We start from the raw sequence: 24,550 nt of genomic DNA on the forward strand, positions 1-24,550 counted from the left end.
CAGGGTCCATTCTCTGGTTTATCAGGGTCCATTCTCTGGGTTTATCAGGATCCATTCTCTGGATTCATCAGGGTCCATTCTCTGGTTTATCAGGGTCCATTTTCTGGGTTTATCAGGGGCCACCACACTTTTTAGATCTTTATTTATCTAAAAAATTGAAAGCCGTCAATAATTTTCCCCTCACTTCACAAATGTGCTCCACTTCATGTTGATCCGTCACATGAAGTCCCAGTAAAATGTATTTCTGTTTGTGGTTTTAATGTGCAGAAACGTAGAGAAGTGAAATGGGTATGAACGCTGTCACTTCCTCCTGAACCTTCATTACAAATCCTCTGAACCAAATAAAATCCTAAAACGTAGATCAAACTCAGAAATCTGCTGCTGTTGTCAGGTGACCTCCTGGCTTCTTGTGCATGGCTGGAAGTTGATCCTCCCACACATCATTAGCTCCTTCTCTCCTCTGCAGAGTGAATGATGAGGGTGGATGGCGGTGGGCGGGACCCGCTTTCATATCCTCTTTTCATGCTCGCTGCCTGTCACCTTCTCTCCGTTTAAGCCGAGCAGGACAGAAGTTTGGCAACTTTCAACACGACGTGGAGAGAGAGAAAATAAATAAAGGAAGGAAGATGAGTGAGCGTGTGCGGCGGATCAAAGCCACCTGGGACGGAGAGATAGAATTTAAGTCAGCCGCTAACAAATGATGTACACGGCTAACGTTTGCCAGCAGAGAGAGACGGAGACAAACTGTGACTAGGGACGAAAACAAACCTGCTATCAGGGATTAGAGCGAGGAGCTGAGCCTTTCAACAACTTCCTTTCAGCCCGAAATGAAAACACAAAAGAGGAGCTTTGGATGCTGAGAGTTTTTGGCCGTCCTGTAACAGATAAGCTGCTGGTTGGAGCACCTGCTGCTGCCTGAGCGTGTCCATCAGAAACCACAGAGTGTCACTGAGCAGCTCCACAAATCTGCAGCATTTCCTCAGATAGGAGAAAGCATTACAGACGTCTCTAAGATAATGGAGCGTGCTTTAAATAAACTGGATAATACACCCTGAGAGGTCAACCTTTAATAGCACAAACCGCAGAGACTCATGGGAGCTAAAGTTCCCAGTAATCAGGAACACTTTGATTTCACATTAATGTCCTGATCACTTCCTGTAAGACGTGAAACTTTAAATCATTTCTGTTAAAAGAAGAAAAACGTTTGAGAACCAGAAAAAAAGAAGATTATCTAAAGTGTTACTCCACCCTCAGACGACTGCGCAGATCTACAGCATGTATGAGGTTAGACTGGAGCATCATGGCTCCTTAAAATCTACCAATCACTATGATTGATCTGGAATGGTTTCTCTAGCCCTTCTAGACGATCTAAAGAGTTCTGATTGGCCTGAGGTTATGAAGGTGGGCGGAGCGGAGCGTTGTGTGAAGAAAAGGAGAGAAGCAGAGCAAAATGGACTCCTAACTCATAAGAGGGACAGAAAAATGTTTAAAATAATAATCAATATTAACGATAACTGTGCACAACAGAGCCTCAGAAAGACCCTTAGCTGGCTCAGATGTGCCTTCACTTTACTCATTTTTACCAGAAACTAGGGCTGCAAACAGCACTGGAGGGCCCTCGCACCCCGGTGGCAATAGCGGGGTGTTGTCGAACCCGTGCAGTGTGCTGCGGCTTGGCAAAGAGACCAGGGCAATCCTTCTTTGAGCATCATTACGTTAAAAAAATTCAGCATGGTGCACTTTGTATATGATGTAGTACTTCTCCTCACAGTAGGTGGCAGAATGTCAAAGGTGGGGGTGGACATGTAGAGGTCATGAGGGACGGACCATTTATCATGAAAAATTGAAATAAGATTGGATTTTTAATTTTTGAGGTGTAATGGCATCTTACAGTAGGGGGCGCTAGAGCAAATCCATGACATTAACACTGAAATTTGTAGAGAGGTAGACCCTGATCATACATGTGAAATTTGAAGGCAATCGGGTGTTTCATATGAGAGTTACACCCACTTCCTGTCTCGTGGCGAAGGCTCAAAATGGCTGCCATGGCCACTGGGTCACCTGGGAATTAAGCATGTCCATGTTGGAATGGATATTGGTCAAAATCAGAGCATGAGAGGTTTAACACAGTAAGAGTAATCCAGAAATTACTCATTTACATCACTTCCTGTTGGCAGTAGAGGGGGCCATGATGAGTTGTTTTCATATGGGCGTGGTCAATGTGATACTTTTGTGTTGCCAAAACGATCTGAAGACCATAGAATCATATCCCCCAAAGTTACATCAGTTTTCAGTTTATAATAATCCAAAAAATTGCCTTATTTTGAAATTGGGGCAGAGCTGGTAGACTTCCTGTTGGAATTTTGGCATGGGTCCAATGGCTTTTTTGTAGCTCTGATGATGATCCATAAGCACAGCGAACATCATAGGCCTAGGATGAACGGTGTAGTTTTGGTGAATGCTTTTTTATGGCAACCTATAAAACACACATGAAAAACCAATGGTGTAATTGTTCACCTGACAGAAGGGGGCGCTGTGGCAAAAAAGATGATACTGATGCATGGTTGTATTCAGGACCAATGTGAAATTATCCTTGTGAAGTTTGGTGATGATTGATAGAAACACTACAAAGTTATAAGGCAATAATGCTGTAATTTCACAGCCAAAAATAGAGCAAAACGCAGAAAAGTTTGGGCAGCGATAACGTCACCGTCCAAAGGTGAAAACTCATGCGGAGTACAACCTCGGGTCTCAAGGATGTCTAGTTTGAGTAAAGAAAATCTGGAGCCAGTCAGATCAAATCCCTCAGACTAGTTCGTTCAAATAAGACCCCTAAATTGATGAAAAGCAAATTTTAAAAATCAAAATGGCTGACTTCCTGTTTGATTAAGGATATGTGTCCGATGGTTTTTTGTAGGTCTGATGATGACCTATATGCACACTGAAATTCATAAGCCTGGGTTGAACCAGCTGAGGGGGCTAATTTTTTAAAAATTTGTCGGGGGAGCCATTGAGCCAACAGGCCACGCCCACCAACAAAAATCCCATCTATTATCTCAGCATGCTAATGAGAATTTTTCCACCAAGTTTTATTGCTTTACATGTATAACAGGCCACTGAAAGTTCTACTTCCTGTCACGGCAAACAAAAAAATCGCCAGAGCCACGCCCTTTTACGTAGGTTTTTTTTCCCTTGCATATGTGCAAGGACATATCCTCGGGAACAACCTGAGCCAATTTCAGCATGATCTGGCCAACCATGTAGGACTGGACTGTGAAAGTGACTTTCTCTTGCCAGAGGGGGCGCTATAAGATTTTTCAAAATTTTAAAACATGAATGTGTTCTAGCCCAGAGCTTTATGAAGCACAAGAAATTTGTGTAAGATACAACGATGTGTTCCAGAGTTATGACTGTTAAACCATTTGGGGAGAGATAAAAAAGTTGTATTGTGAAATTGTGATGAAGCTGGTGGACTTCCTGTTGGGATTTTGGCATGGGTCCAAGAGGCTTTTGTAGGTGGGATCATTATGCATGTGCAGACCAAAGATCATCTGCATAAGTTCAAAGGTGTATTTTTGGTGAATTTTTAAAGTGAGAAAAGTGGAGAAAGTGCCAAATTAAATATATTGATGTCATAAGGGGGCGGAGTTATTGATTTCAGATGTTGGTGCATGATGTGATAGAGCCTCTTTAGGTGATCATCTATGAGAAGTTTGGTGATGATTGGTGTAAGCACTAAAAAGTTATGGACACTAATTTTTATTTTTACACCAGTTTTTTTTTTTTTTTTTTTTTTTTTTTCGTGAAAAATGGTGAAAAAAGTGCTCATCAAAGTTTGGGGCCTTATAACAGCTCAGCCCCTGGTGAAAGCTCACCATTTGTACAACTTAAGATCTCAATCTTGTCTAGTTTCAGGAGAAACTACTCTGGAGTCAATCGGATAAATCCTCTTGGTGGAGTTCGTTCAGATGCGAGGACTGCAAATTTGCCAAAAATGGGCAAAAATGGCCAGTTTTTGCTGATTATGTCACTTCATGTGCATTTTAGAGGATGGCCCCAAGAGGATTTTTTCTTCGTCTAGTCATGATACATATGGGTACTGATTTTCATGCATGTCAGACAAACTTGTGGGCGGGGCTCATGATTTGTTGGTTTTGGCACTCCCTAGAGGCCGTTTATGGAGGACAAAGTCTGGCAACACCAGAAAACAAAATTTCTCGTAGGTCCTGACGAGATGAGCAAAAGTCCAAGACTTTTTAGCAGGTTTAAGGGCCCCAAAGTTGACCTCGAAGTGTCGGAAAAATAATAATGAACGACAAATAATCCTTACAGATACAATAGGGTCCTCGCTCTGAGGTCAGTGCTCGGGCCCTAATAACCCTAAAACCCTCCCATGTCCATGTGCATGAATACATCAGGACCTAGCTGCATAAATAGAGAAATAAACAACATAAAGGTGTTTCCATTTAAATTCACTAAAGTGCCTTTAAACATGCGTTATACTCCCATGGTCATTTTAGACAGCAGCTCTCTCAGCTTTACCTGAGGACGCACATTTCAGCCATTTAACAAATAATTAAGAGTTGGGAGATTGTTAAAGAACATTTAGAGAACTTTAGTAAAAATGAGGAGGAAGAAAGTCTTCATTACCAAATAGAAAGTATAAATGATGGGCAGAAAATCAGCAGGTTCAGACAGAAAGTCAAAATGAGATAAAAGGTCAAAAATATGAGACATAAAGACATACAAAGACAACACATGGTGCAAAAGTCAAGATTTGTAAATTAGAGATAAAGTCAGAATAAATAAATTTAAAGTCAAGATTATGAGGTAAAACTTCCAAATTAAGAGTTAAATTCATAAATATTTATCAAAACGTCCAAATAATGAGACGAAAATAGAAATTAGGAGACATGCCAGGACTAGAAATTAAGTCATAATAATATTTTACAATATTTTAATCATGAATAAAAAAACAATAATATGTTATAAACTATAAATCATTAGACTTTGAGATAAAGGATGAAAAATCTCATTTGAGACAGACAGGGATAATTAGGACATAAAAGCTGAAGATAACAGAATTAGATACAAAGTTCTAACATTGAAATATAAAACCAGAACTATGAGATAACAAAGTTACAATTTAAAGGAAAAAGTCAGAATTATAAGATTAAAAATCATAATTATGTGTCAAATGTAAAACTCCTCTCCTCACTCAGATATAACTGTGGCTATGTTCTGATTTATTTTCATTATTTTAATCATGGTGACTCAATTTGTCAAATCAGCTTTTGATCTGATAATTATTTATTTTGAGAATTATTTTCTCATCATTTTGACATTTAATATTTTATATCAAAGTTATTCTGATTAAGTTGCCTTTCAACTTTTCCTTATTTTATTTGTTTTATTTAATAACTAACTTTCACACTGTTAACCAGACAACTGTGATTTTCAGCTAAATCCACTTTAAACAGTCACTCATGATAGAAATGACTTCACATGTCTAAATATGTGGAATCTGTTAATAATCCTTCTTTATGAGAGTGAGAGAGAAAAAGAGGAAGAGGAGGGAGAGGAGGAAGAGTGGAGATGAAGCTCTGACTGAGGGAGGGCTGATATTCATGAGATCATCTGAAGACACTGAATGTTTGATTTGAAGCTCAGATTTTACTAAAATGTTAGAATCCTCACTAAAACTTTGACTAATGACTCTGACATGAAAATAAAACAAATACTCCTGTTGAGTTGGTTAGATGTAGTTGAGGTGTATCTGATCAGCCGCCGTCGCTGACAGACGCTAGAATCTGTTAGAGATTGAGCCATCAGTGGCCACGTTTTCTCGTGTGCGTTGGCTCCTGTTGCATCTGAAAGGTTCCTGGTGTCCTCTGTCTTGGCGTCCTCAGAGGACCGTCCTGGTTTCCTGTCTGTCTTGACGTCCTCAGAGGACCGTCCTGGTTTCCAGTCTGTCTTGGCGTCCTCAGAGGACCGTCCTGGTTTCTCCTCTCTGCCTTGGCGTCCTCAGAGGACCGTGCCTGGTTTCCTGTCTGTCTTGGCGTCCTCAGAGGACCGTCCTGGTTTCTCCTCTCTGCCTTGGCGTCCTCAGAGGACCGTCCTGGTTTCCTGTCTGTCTTGGCGTCCTCAGAGGACCATCCTGGTTTCCTCTCTGTCTTGGCGTCCTCAGAGGACCGTCCTGGTTTCTCCTCTCTGTCTTGGCGTCCTCAGAGGACCGTCCTGGTTTCTCCTCTCTGTCTTGGCGTCCTCAGAGGACCGTCCTGGTTTCTCCTCTCTGTCTTGGCGTCCTCAGAGGACCGTGCCTGGTTTCCTGTCTGTCTTGACGTCCTCAGAGGACCGTCCTGGTTTCCTGTCTGTCTTGACGTCCTCAGAGGACCGTCCTGGTTTCCAGTCTGTCTTGGCGTCCTCAGAGGACCGTGCCTGGTTTCCTGTCTGTCTTGGCGTCCTCAGAGGACCGTCCTGGTTTCTCCTCTCTGCCTTGGCGTCCTCAGAGGACCGTGCCTGGTTTCCTGTCTGTCTTGGCGTCCTCAGAGGACCGTCCTGGTTTCTCCTCTCTGTCTTGGCGTCCTCAGAGGACCGTCCTGGTTTCTCCTCTCTGTCTTGGCGTCCTCAGAGGATCGTTCTGGTGTCCTCTCTCAGTCTTGGCGTTCAGACGAGCTGCAGCAGTCGGCCTGTTTGAGGACTGAATATTCATGAAGTCTCAGCAGAGAGAGCGAGCAGCCGATGGCTCGCTGATTCTCGTCTTAAATCAGTGCCTGTCGGCTTTACAAATTGCCGGCCTTCGTCTGCTCGTAATTGGCCAGTTTCAATTAGCGTGTGTCAGAGGAGACGACTCGGCGCCGAGCGCTACACAAAATACTACAGCAGAGTTTTAATGATCAAAATACGTTAGTGCGGCGTCACGCCATGGCTACGCTGTTTGCTCGCTACTGTCACCTCCTCCAGAAAGCAATTACACAGGGCAGGAGTGTGTGAGAGAGCGTGTGTCAGGTCGATCCTGATCCAGCTTCACTTTCAGAGACGAGAACCGCCGAAGTGTAAAAACAAAATGTTCCTCTGCTTGAAATGAGAATATGTTAGAGGATTTAAATGATCAGAGGGCCGAGAGAACACATTAGCTGGAGGATCTGGAGTCACGTGTTCACAGACAGCTGCAGGATTTCTGCAGAGGCAGAGAAACAGGTTAGGGTTAGGGTTACCCTGACCCTAACCCTGACCCTGACCCTGGCATTTCTGTAACCCATTTCTAGCATTTGTCTTCACCCATTCTCGCCTCTTTAACCATTTATCTTCTAATTTTCTCCCATGTTTTGCCTGTTTTAACTCTTTTGACCCTTCTGCCTCCTTTTTACTGGCCATTTTTGCAACCTATTTCCACTTCAAACCCATTCTTGCCACGTTTTTGGGCCATCACCGTGCTAGTGAACACACTGCTAGTGTAAAAGTGGTCAGTAACTTCTGAGCTCTGGTGATGACAGATGTCTCTATGGTTAAATAAAGGTTAAATATAAAAAAGAACACACGTCACTGAGAGCAGATCAGCCAGTAGAACTTTTATGAAACGTGGTCGGAGGCTTCAGTTTGTCTTTTAGTTTTAATACCTTAATGTGGTTCTGAATACAAACTCTGTCCTTAATCTGATGTTTAAAGATGTTCATGGTGGAATCAACAGGAGGAGCATGAAACACTCGCTGGGTTTCCATTACACTTGGAAATGCGTAAAATCGAAACAGTGCAATAAAAAACTGGTCATGGAAACACCTGAATTAAAAAAAAACCTAAAATATTGCTAAAGAGTTTTTACGCTCTCATGAGGAGGTTTTTCAGGCGTTTCAATATAGAAATTTATGGCAAAAGTGTAATGGAAACACTTTTTTCGCATTTACAAGTCACGGGATGTGACGTACGGTGTCACATGACCAGTCACTCCGAGACAACATGGCGCGGTTCGTGTGGACAGAGGAGACGAGACTTTTCTTATCATCATGCTTCTACCCTTATACGTGGTTTTTGCCGTTCATACGGACTTTAGCTCTGAACTATCATCTGTTTCCTTCGTCTTTTGTTCAAAATTATCAAGGCAACCGCCGCAGATGGAACCAAAACCGTACCAACACGCCACGGGTTTTGAGCGTCAAGCTTCCCTGCAGCGGATTCATGAAGATGAGATTCTACGAGAATTGCAAGGCCTACGCCCAAAACTCCCTTCAATAGAAACGCATTCAAAGCGCAATTGTACTTAATCGGAATTTAAGAAATATCACTTTTATTTTGCAAGAAACTGTCATGGAAACCCGGCTAGAGACGTAAATGTTTCACAGGAAGAGAGAGAGAAGGAGCTGCAGCCGCTGCTTTAAACGCTCAAACATCTCTCTCAATAACTCGGTCATTTACTGCAAAAACATGGCCGACCCCTCATGAGAGAATATTTCCTTTAAATGTGCAGCGATGGTTAAAGACAGCTGGTAAAGAGTCAAGCCTCTGTGTAAATGTCTGCTCTGACAGAATGTCTCTCTACCTTTTCTCTAACTTCTACTTTTTTACTCCTTCCTTCCTCCTCTTGTCTTTCTGTCGTTGACCCTCCTTCATCTTTACTCTAACATCTCTCTGATTTCCTTCATCAGGTTCCTCCACCACACTCTCCCCTCCATACTTCACCCTGAGCCGGGCGTCTCCTCAGAGTTTAGCGTCTGCTCGTCACCGAGGCTCGGGACAGATGAGTCATTAGTCTTCCTGTAGGTTTTTTCTGCTGCTGACTGGATTGCGTCTTTGTTCCTATAAATCTAATAAAGAGCCTGATTGCTTTTGCTAATCATCCTGTGTCTTCCTGCTGCTGCTTATTGCTGCCATTAATTTCTGAGATAACTGGCCCTCTGCTGGAGCACAGAGCCACCGATAACAGCCCTGCTGCCTCTGTGTGTGTCTCTGAGTGTGTAAACTCAGCGTCGGGACTTCCTCTGTGTGTTTCTTTGCTATTAGAAGAGAAAAGAGAAGGTGCACGTTTTTTCCTCTCTGGTCTTTTGTGTTTCGTGCTCTTTTTGGTCACGCTTAAGTGGACGCTTCTGTATTTTCACCCTCCACAGATTCATTATTATGCACATTGCCTCCTCCAGTTTAAATAGAGAAGTTGTGAAATGCTCCTTTAGATGTGTCACAGTTCAGGAGCTCCATCCTTGCAAGGATTCTGCACAAAAAAGTTGAATCAGACGACCTGAAGGCCGAACGTCCTCCAGGTTTGAGAAGGACAAACACAGAGCAAAAGTGCAAACAAGCACTTTGTGGACTCAGGGTCTAGAAAATAACAAGTTTAGAGTCTGTAGGTTTTCTCCAAGAAGCCAGCAGAGGAGTAGAGGGGGAAAGAAGAGGCTCTGAGAGACATCACTCTGCTCTTGTGATGGTCCAGTCCTCCATGTGGCCCTCGTGTTTCATTCTACACACATAAACACACCTATGGTTTTATTCAGCACCATTTCATCTGTAACACCTGTGCACCAGCAGAGCAGGTGAGCCGAGGAAGATGATGAAGGGCAAACATTGGAGCGACATTTCTGAGGTAAGCTGAAACTACTTTTATCATTATTGAAATAAATAATATAAATGTCTTTAAAACAATAGAGCCTATGAAAATAGTCACCCTGTGGATGTGTTACCAGTTTATAACTTTATAAATCATGGTCAATATAATTTTTAAAATCTTTGAGTGAATATGTTTTTATAGACGCTGTAATTGGTGGAATATTCCAGTGGGTGGGGTTTACAGGAAGCATTTATTTATTTATTTTTATTTCAATAAAACAAACAAACAAACAAAAAAAGCCACAAAACAAAACAAAAAATTCATATCAAGCATAAAAATTTTCCACTCTGAATGAAAAGGAGCAGAATGAAGAACAATCTCATACTATCCGCCCTGTTTTCACAAAACATGAATCAACAAATCATAACCTGCAAAGTAAAAAATCAAATGAAAACAAACAGGCTCCAGGCCAAAACAGCGGCGTATATCCTCATACCAGGTCATAAGTAAGAAAACCAATCAGAAAATCAGTATTATGGCACCCTGGCCCCTAACACAGTTTAACTTTTTCCTTCATACTTCCTCATCTTACTGGCTTTAATATTTATTTTAAACAGAATTGTTGACTTAGACTCTTTAGTTTCTCTGTGGAGATTATTCCATAAACTGGAAACACAACGCTCCATCAGTTTGGTTCTGAATCTTGTTTTTTTAAAGATCTCTGTTCCTTTTAAAGTTTAGTGACTTTCTCTTTTTTCACATCTTTGCTGAACGTTGGATGGCAATAATTTCTTACGAGCTTTGTACATAATTTGCAGGATACTGTAATCAACTAATATGTGAAATTTGAACAGTTTTAACTGAATGAATAATGGGTTTGATGGATCCTATATTGACTTCCACTGACAAGTCTTATAGCTCTTTTTTGTAAAATAAAAACAGACTGAATAAACAGATTAATTGATATTTGAAATATCTTACCCTCTAATTCCACATACTCCATCTGCACAGAGATCCACAGGCTGAGCTCGTCCTTGAATTACTCATGATTTCTCCAAAATCTGACACAAACGTTCAATTTTGTCAGCTTACTGGGTTTGGACTTATGGCAGATTTGCGTCCGTAACCATGCGTAGGTGAAGATAAGGGTGTAGGCTCATTCACGCTCTACACAGAGGTGCATGGATATGGTTGAAGCTTCCTGCTTTACACCCTAGTATGAAAACTTAATATTGATCTGGTACTTAAGGAGAAACTTTAAGTAGGGAAACAAGTCAGCAGGAAATGTTCAGCTGAAGTTTACAGTAAAAAGTTCCTCCAGGGTAACTGGAAGGTAAAACAGTTCAGATATAACAACAGGAAACTAAAGTATAGATCGGATCAGAAACATAGATGTCCGTGGAGAAGTATTGATAAGAAGTCAGTCTCCCTCCTATTACCGGCATTTTGTCCACAGACACTCAGAAAAATCTCCCCTCATTACTCGAATCCCTCGTGAATTGAAGCGTCTGCCTTTGGCGACCCGTCCGCCCTGCTTCTCCACCTCGTCCAGCAGCAGGACGTCCGGCCTGAATCTCCATACAACAGGACTTCCTGTCCTCCGTTCGGCTAATTAGCCGGAGCCACGGCGCTCTGAGCTGTCTCCGGGGTTTTATTTTCTTCTGTTTTGCCTTCCGTCTCTTCTCTGTGACAGCCTGGCTTTTTATTTCTCTCTGTTTTTAATGAGAGCTCGGCCTTTTGCAACACAAGACGATTTCTCCGACTCATTTAGACTTCTCCTTTATTTCTTCTTCTGTCATTTTTTAGCTGAAGGGGCAGCTCGGAGAGTGTTCACGCTCTCTGATAACCTGAATGGAAAGGCATTGATCTACCCAGAAGCAGATGCAGCGCTGTCAGCGGAGAGTTGTCCCCGATAGAAGAGACCTCTGCCAAACGTAATTACAGTCACGAGTGTGTGGTCTCATACATAGGAAATTAAATAGTCCTGTTAGAGCTGGAGGCTACATCTAAACATGTCTGAGGATAATTGTGCTCTGTTAAAAAGCCCATTCATCTGGGCTCTATTGATTCTTCCTGCTGCTAATGGACAGCATTGTTTCAGCTCCTGAATGAAGCTTCGACAAATAAAGCAGGCGCTCTCCAACACTTCACTCTGACGCCTGATTGGTCACCAAGAGGGTTCAGATATTTAACAGCAAACATCAAACCTCGCCCAGGTGAGAGTTAGAGGAGCCCCAGTGGACAGGTGAACCCGACCATCAGTGTTTAAACCTTCAGTTAATATTCTCATCCACACACTTTTACACCTCCTCACCATCACTCTGAATGCTCTGAGCTAAAACCACATTTACATCCTGTTGACTTCATGACAGCACCTTTAGTTTGAGTGGGTAAGAATGATTCTGGGATCCTCACAGCCCCAGCAATGGACAAACATCTCTGAGACCACAGCATCAGTCTGTCCAACAAGCCGTCTGATTGGTCCACCAAACACCAGTTTTCCACAACGATAGATGTTTCTATGAAGCCACATTTCTAACATTTCTTCACAGACATCATGACCTCTGACCTTAACTGAGTCAGTGAGGCCTGTGGGGCTTTGGATGTTGTTCTGGGTTTTTCTGGGACCTCCTGGATGAGTCGTCCATGCTCTTGGAGTCATTTTAGTAGACCGGCCACTGCTGGGAAGGTTCACCACTGTCCTGGATTTTCTGCATTTGTGGACAATGGCTCTCACCATTGCATATATGTGTAGTTCAAGGCTGCCATGAGCAGAGGATGTAGTCCTGGTGGGGGGATCGATTCCCCGGTCTTGGCCCAGGTTTGCCGCATGTCTTTCCTGTCAAATAAAGGATTTGAAATTTAAAGGTACATCACGGGAAATCTGTAAAGTTCTTTTAAATTTGATCAGAGATTTTTGGGGGAATTTTCTACCAAGTTTTTTTCCCATTTTTTTAAAGGATTTACAGAAAATGTATTAAATGTGTTTTTTAGATTTTCAGTGAATTTGTTTGGAAATTTGGGGCTGGAATTTTATTTTAAATTTTGAGGAACTCGCTTGAAAGTTTTCAGAATTTCTTAGTTTGGATATCTCTAATATTTTTTTTTAAATAATTTTTTCCAAGACCTTTAGAAACTTACATTTAAGACATATTATTGCCATATTATAAAAATGCCTTCCTAAGAGTTAAGAAGTAAGATAGGTTTGTCCTCATGCAGGCATGAGTTTGTAGTGAAAACTAAATCCACCAATGAATGAGCAGAACTCCAGCTGTTCTTTACAGAGAGGAGAGTTCACTCTCTGGTTGGTTTGGTTCACGTCCCAAAACCAATGTGTGATACTGTGTGTGTATAAAGAAGACACATAATCCACCTTGGTTGGCACACATTTCTGTGCTTTAGGTGGAGCAGCATCAACACAGTCCTGACAGGAAACATGGAGGCACAGCTACAACATCAGGAGCTCTAATACCTAGATATTTAGTCATTTATCAGTTAGTTCAGACATTCCAGTGTAAGAAATTAACGCACTATTCCTTTAAATTAAATTCAGTCATTTTGTGGTGGTGTCTCATTTCTTTTAACCTGAACGTGTCTCTCTGCTGCTGAATCCAGCCAAACTTTGGTATGTGGAGTTAAAATGAACCATGGAGGCCACCATACCAGAATCTCTCAGATCTCCTAGAACTCAAGTTTAGCTTTTACACTGGAATCAGTGTAGTGACTTCATTAAAACAGCCTTTAAATGGCTGTAGCCAGTTAAAGAAGGTTACTGCTGCAGCCTTTTTCCATCGATACCAGTTATCGAAGCTGGCGTCTGCCTCCCCCAGTAGAATCTGTCTTTTAAAACGCCTCCTGATGGTTTCCTTCAGGGATGATCACAATAAAACATGGCAATAATGTGAAGGATCATATCCTGATATTAGTCTGAAATCCTCTTCTGTTCATTTAGCCTGAAATACAGAAGCTATGGAGGCACGAGTTGGAATTAAAGAGAGGATATTTAGGCTCTAAAACACGGAGATAGGCTGATGTGGGAAGCAGAGAAAGGTGAGCTGGTGGGAAGAGGAGGTCAGGAGACTGCAGGGCTGAATACTGAAGAGGAAAGATGGCTGTGGAAGTTAGAGAACAGGAGAGAATGGAGAGGAGATAAAGACGGGGAAGATGGAGGTGGAAGACTGACAAAATCAGGTTAAAACACCTGAAATTAAGGCTCAGTTACTGGATCACCATAGACTTCATGTCCTCCTTTCTTTTCAGACGACAGTCAGCGTAACGGCATACATCCACTGTTGTCTGTGAGTTGTTTCATGTGAACATTCAGAGGATTTGTCTGAATGATGGTGAATGTCACCGACGCTGCAGGATCAGATCATTGTTTCTGATCAGGGACTGAGGTTAGCGGGTAAATGTTGCTCTGGTTTCAGCTGTAGGTGGATGTCCTGAGTGGAAATCAGTCAAAAATGTACCTCTAAAGAGAACCACACAGCAACATAGACCAGCCTATGGAAATCTAATCAATGCTTCTCTAAAACACAGAAGTTTATCGGCAGCAAACTGTTAAAAGTGGAGTGTGTGGGCAGCCATGTTCGAGCAAACATAGCACCTCTCTGAAGGCTAACGTAAAGGTTTGGTTTTATTTGTTTCCTCATTGGAAGTTGCAGAAAGTTGTGAGTGAAACTTCTTGGAAAACTTCCTGCAAAGTGGAGCGTCTTCAGAAACTCAAGTGGGCGTAAGTAGAAAAAGAAATATACAATACCTTTGGTTCTTGTTTTGTTTCACAGCAGATGAGGACGATGATTTCTGCTGAGGTAGAAATAACGAAGCGCCGTCTGACCCTGGGACACGGATTAAGATGATATTATAGAGCTTAACTCTGAAAACAAGCCTGGCAGAGTACAGTAGAATAATCTCCTGCTTATTCAGTTCATTTCAGGTTTATTGTAAAATAATGAAGCCTGCAAGAGTTCAAGACTGTTACTCTATCACCAGACATCCCTGAACTCCAACTTTGTTTTATCTCCTCTCTGCTCTCCTCTCCGTTCTTCTCTCCGTTCTTCTCTCCGTTCTTCTCTTTATTCTTCTCTTTATTCTTCTCTCCGTTCTTCTCTCTGCTCTTCTCTTTATTCTTCTCTTTATTCTTCTCTTTATTCTTCTCTCCGTTCTTCTCTCCGTTCTTCTCTCCGTTCTTCTCTCCGTTCTTCTCTCTGCTCTTCTCTCTGTTCTTCTCTCTGCTCTTCTCTTTATTCTTCTCTTTATTCTTCTCTCCGTTCTTCTCTCTGCTCTTCTCTTTATTCTTCTCTTTATTCTTCTCTCCGTTCTTCTCTCCGTTCTTCTCTTTATTCTTCTCTTTATTCTTCTCTCCGTTCTTCTCTCCGTTCTCCTCTCCGCTCTTCTCTCCGTTCTTCTCTCTGCTCTTCTCTTTATTCTTCTCTCCGTTCTTCTCTCCGTTCTTCTCTTTATTCTCCTCTCCGTTCTTCTCTCCGTTCTTCTCTTTATTCTCCTCTCCGTTCTTCTCTCCGTTCTTCTCTCCGTTCTCCTCTCCGTTCTTCTCTCCGTTCTTCTCTTTATTCTTCTCTCCATCGTGCATATCCAGTAGTTTTGTTAATAGTCAGGTGATCCTGATGGTGCATTGATGGAGGCAGGAAGTGACAGCATTACTTTGATATCAGTGGTAATCAGTAATCAGTAATTTATTAATCAGTAATAAAGTGAGAACATTTTTAGACATGCTGCAGTTCTCATCAGAACATTTCTCCACACACTGATCCTCAGACTTTAGAAAAAAGTTTTTTTTTTTTTTTTTCCACTGGTTACCTGATTATCTTGGTGTGGAGCTGATCTTAAGGGTGGGGGTGTTCCCGCCACATTCATCAGAGTGTTGGCCAACAATCGCACATTTACCAGCCCAGTCAGCAGAGCTGTGTGGTTTGGGCCCTTGGAGCTGTCAGGTGATCAGCTGGGCACCCTCCTTCACAGGTGATCCACCAGTGTAAGCCCACAATACCTCCAGAGGCCATGACAGCACAGCCCTGCGTCCTGAGGTGGCCCCCTCAGCCCCTCAGCCTCCACCCCCATCCTGCACTATCAGCCTTCCTCTGCTGAGTGAGTTAATCCGGCGCTCATGCTTAAACCACGGCCACCTGGATGCTGCCTCCACTAGCCTGGTGATGTTAGCCACTAGCTGTCTCTGATAGAACCTCTGAGTCAAAGTCTGGACAGGGCGCTCCACGGTGAATGCCCGGGGAATCCTGAACTGCCGACTTCCATTGGGAAGTTTCCAGCCCTCCATCCCACCTGTTGGCGTTTGTGGATAAGAGTCTGGTACTTCCCGAGCTTCCTCTCATGAGCCTCTCCATCCTCTCCTCCCATGGCACAGTCAGCTTGAGGAGCACCACTGGACCAAAGACCTAAATCTGGTCTGAGAGCTGCTGTTACAAAGATGCCAGTACCAGCCTACATCATAATATTCTCCAGAGCAGACCTCCTACAGGTCAGCACAGATGTAGGGACATGGACATCAGTTAGAGTCTGATCTACAGAGCATGTGCAGAGGGAGGATCCACGCTAACTGCACACAAAAAGCCCACAAACTGCTCAGCCAACTAAACCGCGCCCTGTCCCGTTAACATGTATGTAGATGAAGGAATATTCAACATTTCTGAGAACAAATGCTCTGCAGATCTGCCTCATTACAGCAATAAATCCACAAAGATCAGCACTGGCCGCTACAGGCACTAAAATAGTGAAAATTAACACTAAATTAAAGCTGCTATTTCCTTTTCCACTCCTTCTTCTCTCCACTCGGGTCAGATGCTCCTGTGGATCCTGAGAAACTCTTTTATTACAACAATGAGCCGTTAAACCAGTAGTAGTGAGACTCTTTAGAATAAAACAAGGTTATAACAAACTAATCTAAGGTCAAAGGTCAGAGCAGCATGTCTTAATATCAGAAAGTAAAATAAGTCTGCTCATAGACAGATGTAACAGACAGGCTTCTATCTACAGAGTACACAGAGGGAGTTTATATTTATGTTTATGTTTTATATATTTATATATTTATCTGGTCTTTCTCTCTAACTTGTTTGTGCTTCTGCAGTGTGAAACGACTCTGCAGCACACACACGGTGTATCTGACACACTGAGATGTTTTGGTTGGGCTGAGTGAGTGAACTGAGTTTTGATGTGAGTTTGGGTAGGTTAATAACGTTGCTTCTGGTTTTGAGTCCTTTAAATAAAGCCTAGTGTTGGTTCGTGCAGGGCATACGCCCAGCCAGGATCAGCTGATGGCCAGCTGGTCCCAAATATGGCCTCCCAGCTCCCACAGCCAATCACAGCTCTTTCTCTCAACACAGCATTGTATTTAAATGAAGCATAGTTCTCACTAATCTCTGCTGCTTCAATGATTGTGCTCCACTCTGCTGCTGCTGGCGAAGCTCCACCTCCTCCACCCCAGCCTCCTCCTCTATAGACTAAATCTTCACCTCCTCCACCCCAGCCTCCTCCTCTATAGACTAAATCTTCACCTCCTCCACCCCAGCCTCCTCCTCTATAGACTAAATCTTCACCTCCTCCACCCCAGCCTCCTCCTTTATAGACTAAAGCTTCACCTCCTCCACCCCAGCCTCCTCCTTTATAGACTAAAGCTTCACCTCCTCCACCCCAGCCTCCTCCTTTATAGACTAAATCTTCACCTCCTCCACCCCAGCCTCCTCCTTTATAGACTAAAGCTTCACCTCCTCCACCCCAGCCTCCTCCTTTATAGACTAAATCTTCACCTCCTCCACCCCATCCTCCTCCTCTATAGACTAAAGCTTCACCTCCTCCACCCCAGCCTCCTCCTTTATAGACTAAAGCTTCACCTCCTCCACCCCAGCCTCCTCCTTTATAGACTAAAGCTTCACCTCCTCCACCCCAGCCTCCTCCTCTATAGACTAAATCTTCACCTCCTCCAACCCAGCCTCCTCCTTTATAGACTAAAGCTTCACCTCCTCCACCCCAGCCTCCTCCTCTATAGACTAAAGCTTCACCTCCTCCACCCCAGCCTCCTCCTCTATAGACTAAAGCTTCACCTCCTCCACCCCAGCCTCCTCCTCTATAGACTAAAGCTTCACCTCCTCCACCCCATCCTCCTCCTCTTTAGACTAAAGCTTCACCTCCTCCACCCCAGCCTCCTCCTTTATAGACTAAAGCTTCACCTCCTCCACCCCATCCTCCTCCTCTTTAGACTAAAGCTTCACCTCCTCCACCCCAGCCTCCTCCTTTATAGACTAAATCTTCACCTCCTCCACCCCAGCCTCCTCCTCTATAGACTAAAGCTTCACCTCCTCCACCCCATCCTCCTCCTCTTTAGACTAAAGCTTCACCTCCTCCACCCCAGCCTCCTCCTTTATAGACTAAAGCTTCACCTCCTCCACCCCAGCCTCCTCCTTTATAGACTAAATCTTCACCTCCTCCACCCCAGCCTCCTCCTTTATAGACTAAAGCTTCACCTCCTCCACCCCAGCCTCCTCCTCTTTAGACTAAAGCTTCACCTCCTCCACCCCATCCTCCTCCTCTTTAGACTAAAGCTTCACCTCCTCCACCCCAGCCTCCTCCTTTATAGACTTAAGCTTCACCTCCTCCACCCCATCCTCCTCCTCTTTAGACTAAAGCTTCACCTCCTCCACCCCAGCCTCCTCCTTTATAGACTAAAGCTTCACCTCCTCCACCCCAGCCTCCTCCTTTATAGACTAAATCTTCACCTCCTCCACCCCAGCCTCCTCCTTTATAGACTAAAGCTTCACCTCCTCCACCCCAGCCTCCTCCTTTATAGACTAAAGCTTCACCTCCTCCACCCCAGCCTCCTCCTCTATAGACTAAAGCTTCACCTCCTCCACCCCATCCTCCTCCTCTTTAGACTAAAGCTTCACCTCCTCCACCCCAGCCTCCTCCTTTATAGACTAAAGCTTCACCTCCTCCACCCCAGCCTCCTCCTCTTTAGACTAAAGCTTCACCTCCTCCACCCCAGCCTCCTCCTTTATAGACTAAAGCTTCACCTCCTCCACCCCAGCCTCCTCCTTTATAGACTAAATCTTCACCTCCTCCACCCCATCCTCCTCCTCTATAGACTAAAGCTTCACCTCTTCCACCCCAGCCTCCTCCTTTATAGACTAAAGCTTCACCTCCTCCACCCCAGCCTCCTCCTTTATAGACTAAAGCTTCACCTCCTCCACCCCAGCCTCCTCCTTTATAGACTAAATCTTCACCTCCTCCACCCCAGCCTCCTCCTTTATAGACTAAAGCTTCACCTCCTCCACCCCAGCCTCCTCCTTTATAGACTAAATCTTCACCTCCTCCACCCCATCCTCCTCCTCTATAGACTAAAGCTTCCCCTCCTCCACCCCAGCCTCCTCCTTTATAGACTAAAGCTTCACCTCCTCCACCCCATCCTCCTCCTCTTTAGACTAAAGCTTCACCTCCTCCACCCCAGCCTCCTCCTTTATAGACTAAAGCTTCACCTCCTCCACCCCATCCTCCTCCTCTTTAGACTAAAGCTTCACCTCCTCCACCCCAGCCTCCTCCTTTATAGACTAAAGCTTCACCTCCTCCACCCCAGCCTCCTCCTTTATAGACTAAAGCTTCACCTCCTCCACCCCAGCCTCCTCCTTTATAGACTAAAGCTTCACCTCCTCCACCCCATCCTCCTCCTCTTTAGACTAAAGCTTCACCTCCTCCACCCCAGCCTCCTCCTTTATAGACTAAAGCTTCACCTCCTCCACCCCAGCCTCCTCCTCTTTAGACTAAAGCTTCACCTCCTCCACCCCAGCCTCCTCCTTTATAGACTAAAGCTTCACCTCCTCCACCCCAGCCTCCTCCTTTATAGACTAAATCTTCACCTCCTCCACCCCAGCCTCCTCCTTTATAGACTAAAGCTTCACCTCCTCCACCCCAGCCTCCTCCTTTATAGACTAAATCTTCACCTCCTCCACCCCATCCTCCTCCTCTATAGACTAAAGCTTCACCTCCTCCACCCCAGCCTCCTCCTTTATAGACTAAAGCTTCACCTCCTCCACCCCATCCTCCTCCTCTTTAGACTAAAGCTTCACCTCCTCCACCCCAGCCTCCTCCTTTATAGACTAAAGCTTCACCTCCTCCACCCCATCCTCCTCCTCTTTAGACTAAAGCTTCACCTCCTCCACCCCAGCCTCCTCCTTTATAGACTAAAGCTTCACCTCCTCCACCCCATCCTCCTCCTCTTTAGACTAAAGCTTCACCTCCTCCACCCCAGCCTCCTCCTTTATAGACTAAAGCTTCACCTCCTCCACCCCATCCTCCTCCTCTTTAGACTAAAGCTTCACCTCCTCCACCCCAGCCTCCTCCTTTATAGACTAAAGCTTCACCTCCTCCACCCCATCCTCCTCCTCTTTAGACTAAAGCTTCACCTCCTCCACCCCAGCCTCCTCCTTTATAGACTAAAGCTTCACCTCCTCCACCCCATCCTCCTCCTCTTTAGACTAAAGCTTCACCTCCTCCACCCCAGCCTCCTCCTTTATAGACTAAAGCTTCACCTCCTCCTTCATAGCATATTCAGATTCATGCTCCCATGGATCACTTTTGAACTATTGTAATTGTTGTCAGTACACATCATCCTAAATGTATTTATTCATATGGGGGTTTCTAGATTTGTGAAAGCCAAAGCCTGCTGCTGAATAACCCAGGGAGCATCGTTAGAGCAGAGCCTTCTCTAAAACTGTCAGGATCACCAGGTGTCAGTGGGAGTTAAATCTGTGTGTCATCAGCATAAAAAGGGAAAGAGAGAGATTATGAACTGGAGCATATGAATAGAAAAGAAAATTGGACCTTAAATAGAAGAGTGTACCTGTGGTGAAAGGTTCTGTCTAGAACTGGAAAAAACCAAGCTCAGTTCTCTTATATGTTATCTATAAACTTATACAGGCTCTGCAGAAGTTCTTTGTTTTCACTTAATTCAGAATACTGGGGATGTATTCAGGACTGATGTGGAGGAGAGAAGTGTTGCAGGAGCATCTGATGTCACAGTTGGCCTGCCTCCTTACACTTCTGTCAGTGACACTGAGGTGTTAAGAAGGTGTTTTTGTTCATCATTTTATTTTGATATCATTATTTTATAATCCTCTGGTTCTCCATAGCACCTTGTGACCTTAATTTAGACACGTGTTTCACCCCTAAAGTTAACTCAGTCACATGTCTCTGTGAGTCAAAGCTTCTTTGATTTCATTTATTTCACTTTCTTCTGTTGCAAACTGCCAATTAGTTCATGTCAACATGAAAAATCTCACACAAGTTTCCAATTAAGAGTCTTCACATCGTTTTAAATGTCTGATGAGGAGGAGAATATCAGGATTATCATCAACATTCAGAGGTTTGGTTTTAGTCTGTCAGAGGTGTGACACAGAGACTTCCTCCACTGCCTGTCTCCATCATCACCTCCTCACCTCAGCTGTCATCTCATCAATAACCCACTCCAACCATCGACCGCTGTCACAGTTAAAAAGTCAACAGCCAATTAACACCAATGCCTTTTTTTTAGGAAGGGGAGGGAGTTCAGAGGGTGGTCCAATCAGAGCAGAGTGTGTAATCCATCTCCTCTGTCGCCTTCAGTTCATAAAAAGAACAGAGTGGACTTTCAGAAGATGGTCACTGTGGTTCCCTTCTCTCTCTGGTCTGTCTGCAGGTTTCTTCACACAGACTGAACAGATCTCTGTCAGAGCTGCTGTAATAAGAACAATCAGAAACATTATTCCAACCACCTTTTCCAACACCGTTTCTTCAAAAAAAAAAAAAAAAAAGAAAAAAAAAGAAAAAATATATATATATATATATATATATATATATATATATATACATATATATATATATATATATATATATATATTATGGAAATATAAAAACTTCATCCATGGAAGAAAAGATGTCCATTTGGATAAACACGTCAGACAGAAAGCAGTGTTGGTCTGAATAGAAACTGTCTCTATTTCTACACTGAACAGAGGTGGATCTGAATGACTCATCCGTTCTGATTTTTTTAATTCAGATTTATGGGACACTGGAAACAGCACTGGTTCAGATAACAGCACTCTGATAAAGAACCACGACACAGATCTGTGGGAAAACATGTCACTGTGCTTTATTTCAGCTCTCTTTGACCAACTTGATGGGATTAAAAACCATTTTCAGGACTGTCCTGGCAAAGACAGAGCAGTTAACAGACAGATGAGAAGCTTTACACAGAAAATACAAGATGCAACATTTAAAAAAGCATTAGTAACAGATCATTTACAGAGTTTACCTTAATTACTAATAAATCAGATTAGGCATTAGCATGTCTGCCAATAAGTCTTTGAACTTCCTCTTAAAATCATCCAATGAGAGCGCTGCAGCTGATAGAGCGGTGCAGTCGTGACGTAATTTTGAAGGCAAACCCGGATGTTAGCGTCGCATGGCTTCCCTCGGCGTCGAGCCTATGGGATTTTTCAATGGGTTTTTGGATTATTGCTGAAAATAAGATCTGTGTCCAATAAAAGTTTATAAAACTTACATGTTTTGTTCATAAAGATCATCTTCACATACTGATAACATCAGCATCATATCTGGTTCATTAACATGACTGGTGAAAGTGAAAAGCTAACGTCATGCTATACTGAACTACAATACAGTCAACTGGATTTGACGTCATCATCTGCAGATACAACTGAGCGGCTCAGTTACCGCGCTCTGGATGAGGACCTACGTAGTCCTTGTTAGCTATCTTTTAGCAGCCGCCTTTATTAAGACGTGAAAAGATACACAATCCAAGGTGGGGCATGTTTCTGATGTATTTTATGTTGTAGGATAATACGTTAAACTCTCCTGAGCGTGTGTTCACCACAGACCTTATTTCAGGCATTTAACCAAAAACTCATTCAAAATTCCCAGAGACTTTCAGGCGAGAGAACAGGAAGTGCTAAAATGCTAACTTACTTCCACGTTTAAGGACTCATTCCTGCACCACTCTATACTGTGTGCCCTCTGTGTTTGCACACTGCCCTGCAGTCTCATGCCCTTACATGGGCATAAAGGGGCGTTTCTCTATGCTAATTAGGAGAAATCTGCATGTTGTTCTACTTTAGGAGCACCTGACAGTCACAAAGTTAAAAACACAGTTCAGCTAAGAGCGTGTCATGAATCCCATCAGAATCTTCATTAAGAAGAGAATGAGGCTCACTTAGACCTCCTCCATGTCTGACACCAGTCAGTCCCAAACTGGAGCCCCACGCCGAGCTGTGATGGAGGGCGTAGCGAGGCTTGGTCAGTTTGCATTGTTCACGCAGCATGCAGCGTGCTCTCGGAGAAAAGGGGCCTCAGCAGAACACGTTTGGGACCATGAGCATCCATATCCCACACATGCAGGGGTAATTAAATCAGGTCGATCCCAGGCCTTGGGTGAAAGATCAGAAACTTCCCTTTTCCTCCTCAGTGTGTATAAATGACTGTGTACACACTTGTTCCCTCTGTGTGTTCAACATTTGCATCATTTGAAAAATAACAGGAGGAGGCGAGCTGTAGTCCTCCGAACACCCCCCCCCCCCCCAACGCTACCTTAGCTCATGTTTCTGTCCGCTCTGATCTATCGCTGCTGCAGCCGCCCCGCCAGCCGCTGCTCAGGACTTCCCCTGACTGATTCTTTACGCCGACCGACCAGCATCTGATCTTGGCGCGGGTGCAGCAGGGCTCCTCATCAGGCCGACAGCGGCTGTAAACAATGCAGATTGATTACCGCCTGGAGTGCATTTAATCCCGCTCCTGTCGGACTCTGAGTCTGCTCAGTGCGTGTTGTTTCACTGTCACGCTACACTAACGCCGTCCTGTCATTAAGGAGAAGTAGATCGCATGTTTTCCATTAAGTTTTTGTCCCAGGGATGGCCATGATAAGAGCGCTCCTCTGACCCGGCTTCTTATCACGTCCACTGTAATTCCATTAGCAGTAAACTCGATGCGGCGTCTTCTTCAGATTAGCGTGGCGAACCTTTCCCCGTGGTCACCCCGATGAGCGCTGGTGCGGTAATAACAAATCTGGATTTTAATTTGACGGGGAGCGGCGACCACGAGGGCCTCTCATATGCCTCCAGACAGGAAGTTGGTGAACGCTGGGTGAAAGTGACACTAATTCATGACCAGCCACAGCCGAGCCCAGCACTTAAGACCGCAGCAGGAAGATAGTCTCATCCCCCGAGGCTGCGTCTTAATCCTCCCAGCGCCCCCCGCCCCCACAGAGGAGGACTCAGACTCCCATCAGGAGCCACAGATGTGAGCGGTGGTCTGATCCCAGCGTGGTTTTTATCATGAATCTATCAGCTCAGTCTTCACGCTGCAGCAGATTAGATAGGAGCAGATCCACTTTACTGGAGTACAGCCGTAGAGGACGTTACTAGAACACGTCAGAAATACTACATGAAACATGAAAAACACTCCCTATCAAGTCTGTTCTATCACCATATGTCACACAAACAGCTCTGCCTGGACTTTCCTCAGATACAAGCCACAGCTCCACAATAGTTGGGACAGAAAATACGGAGTGATTCCCAAATCTTTTAGGAGATTTATCCAGTCTTTAACAGCACAAAGACAAAATATAAAATGTTCATACTGGGGGCAAAAAGTTGTTGAAATACAAACACATTCTGAATTTGCTAGCTATAAAAAAAAAAAAAAAAAAAAAATCCCCCAAAGTTGGGACAGAAGCTATTTACCACTATGTTTCACCTCCTTCCTCCACATTCTTCTGAAGTTGTCCAGTAAGGTGAAGATCATTAAATCCAGGAAAGAAGACGCTCTGGTTTAAGAATATCCTTTGGCTTTAACTTTCTGCAGCTGTTAAATTCACCCATTAATGATTCATATTTAAAAACAGTTTTAAAGTGACTGAACATTTGATCATTTTTTTACATTATTAGTAAATGTATTTTTAAATGGTTTAAGTTGGCAGAAATGTTGCAAAACTGGCCAGAAAAAGGT

The sequence above is a fragment of the Cheilinus undulatus genome, linkage group 10, assembly GCF_018320785.1.
Source record: "Cheilinus undulatus linkage group 10, ASM1832078v1, whole genome shotgun sequence".
Classification (NCBI taxonomy): domain Eukaryota; kingdom Metazoa; phylum Chordata; class Actinopteri; order Labriformes; family Labridae; genus Cheilinus; species Cheilinus undulatus.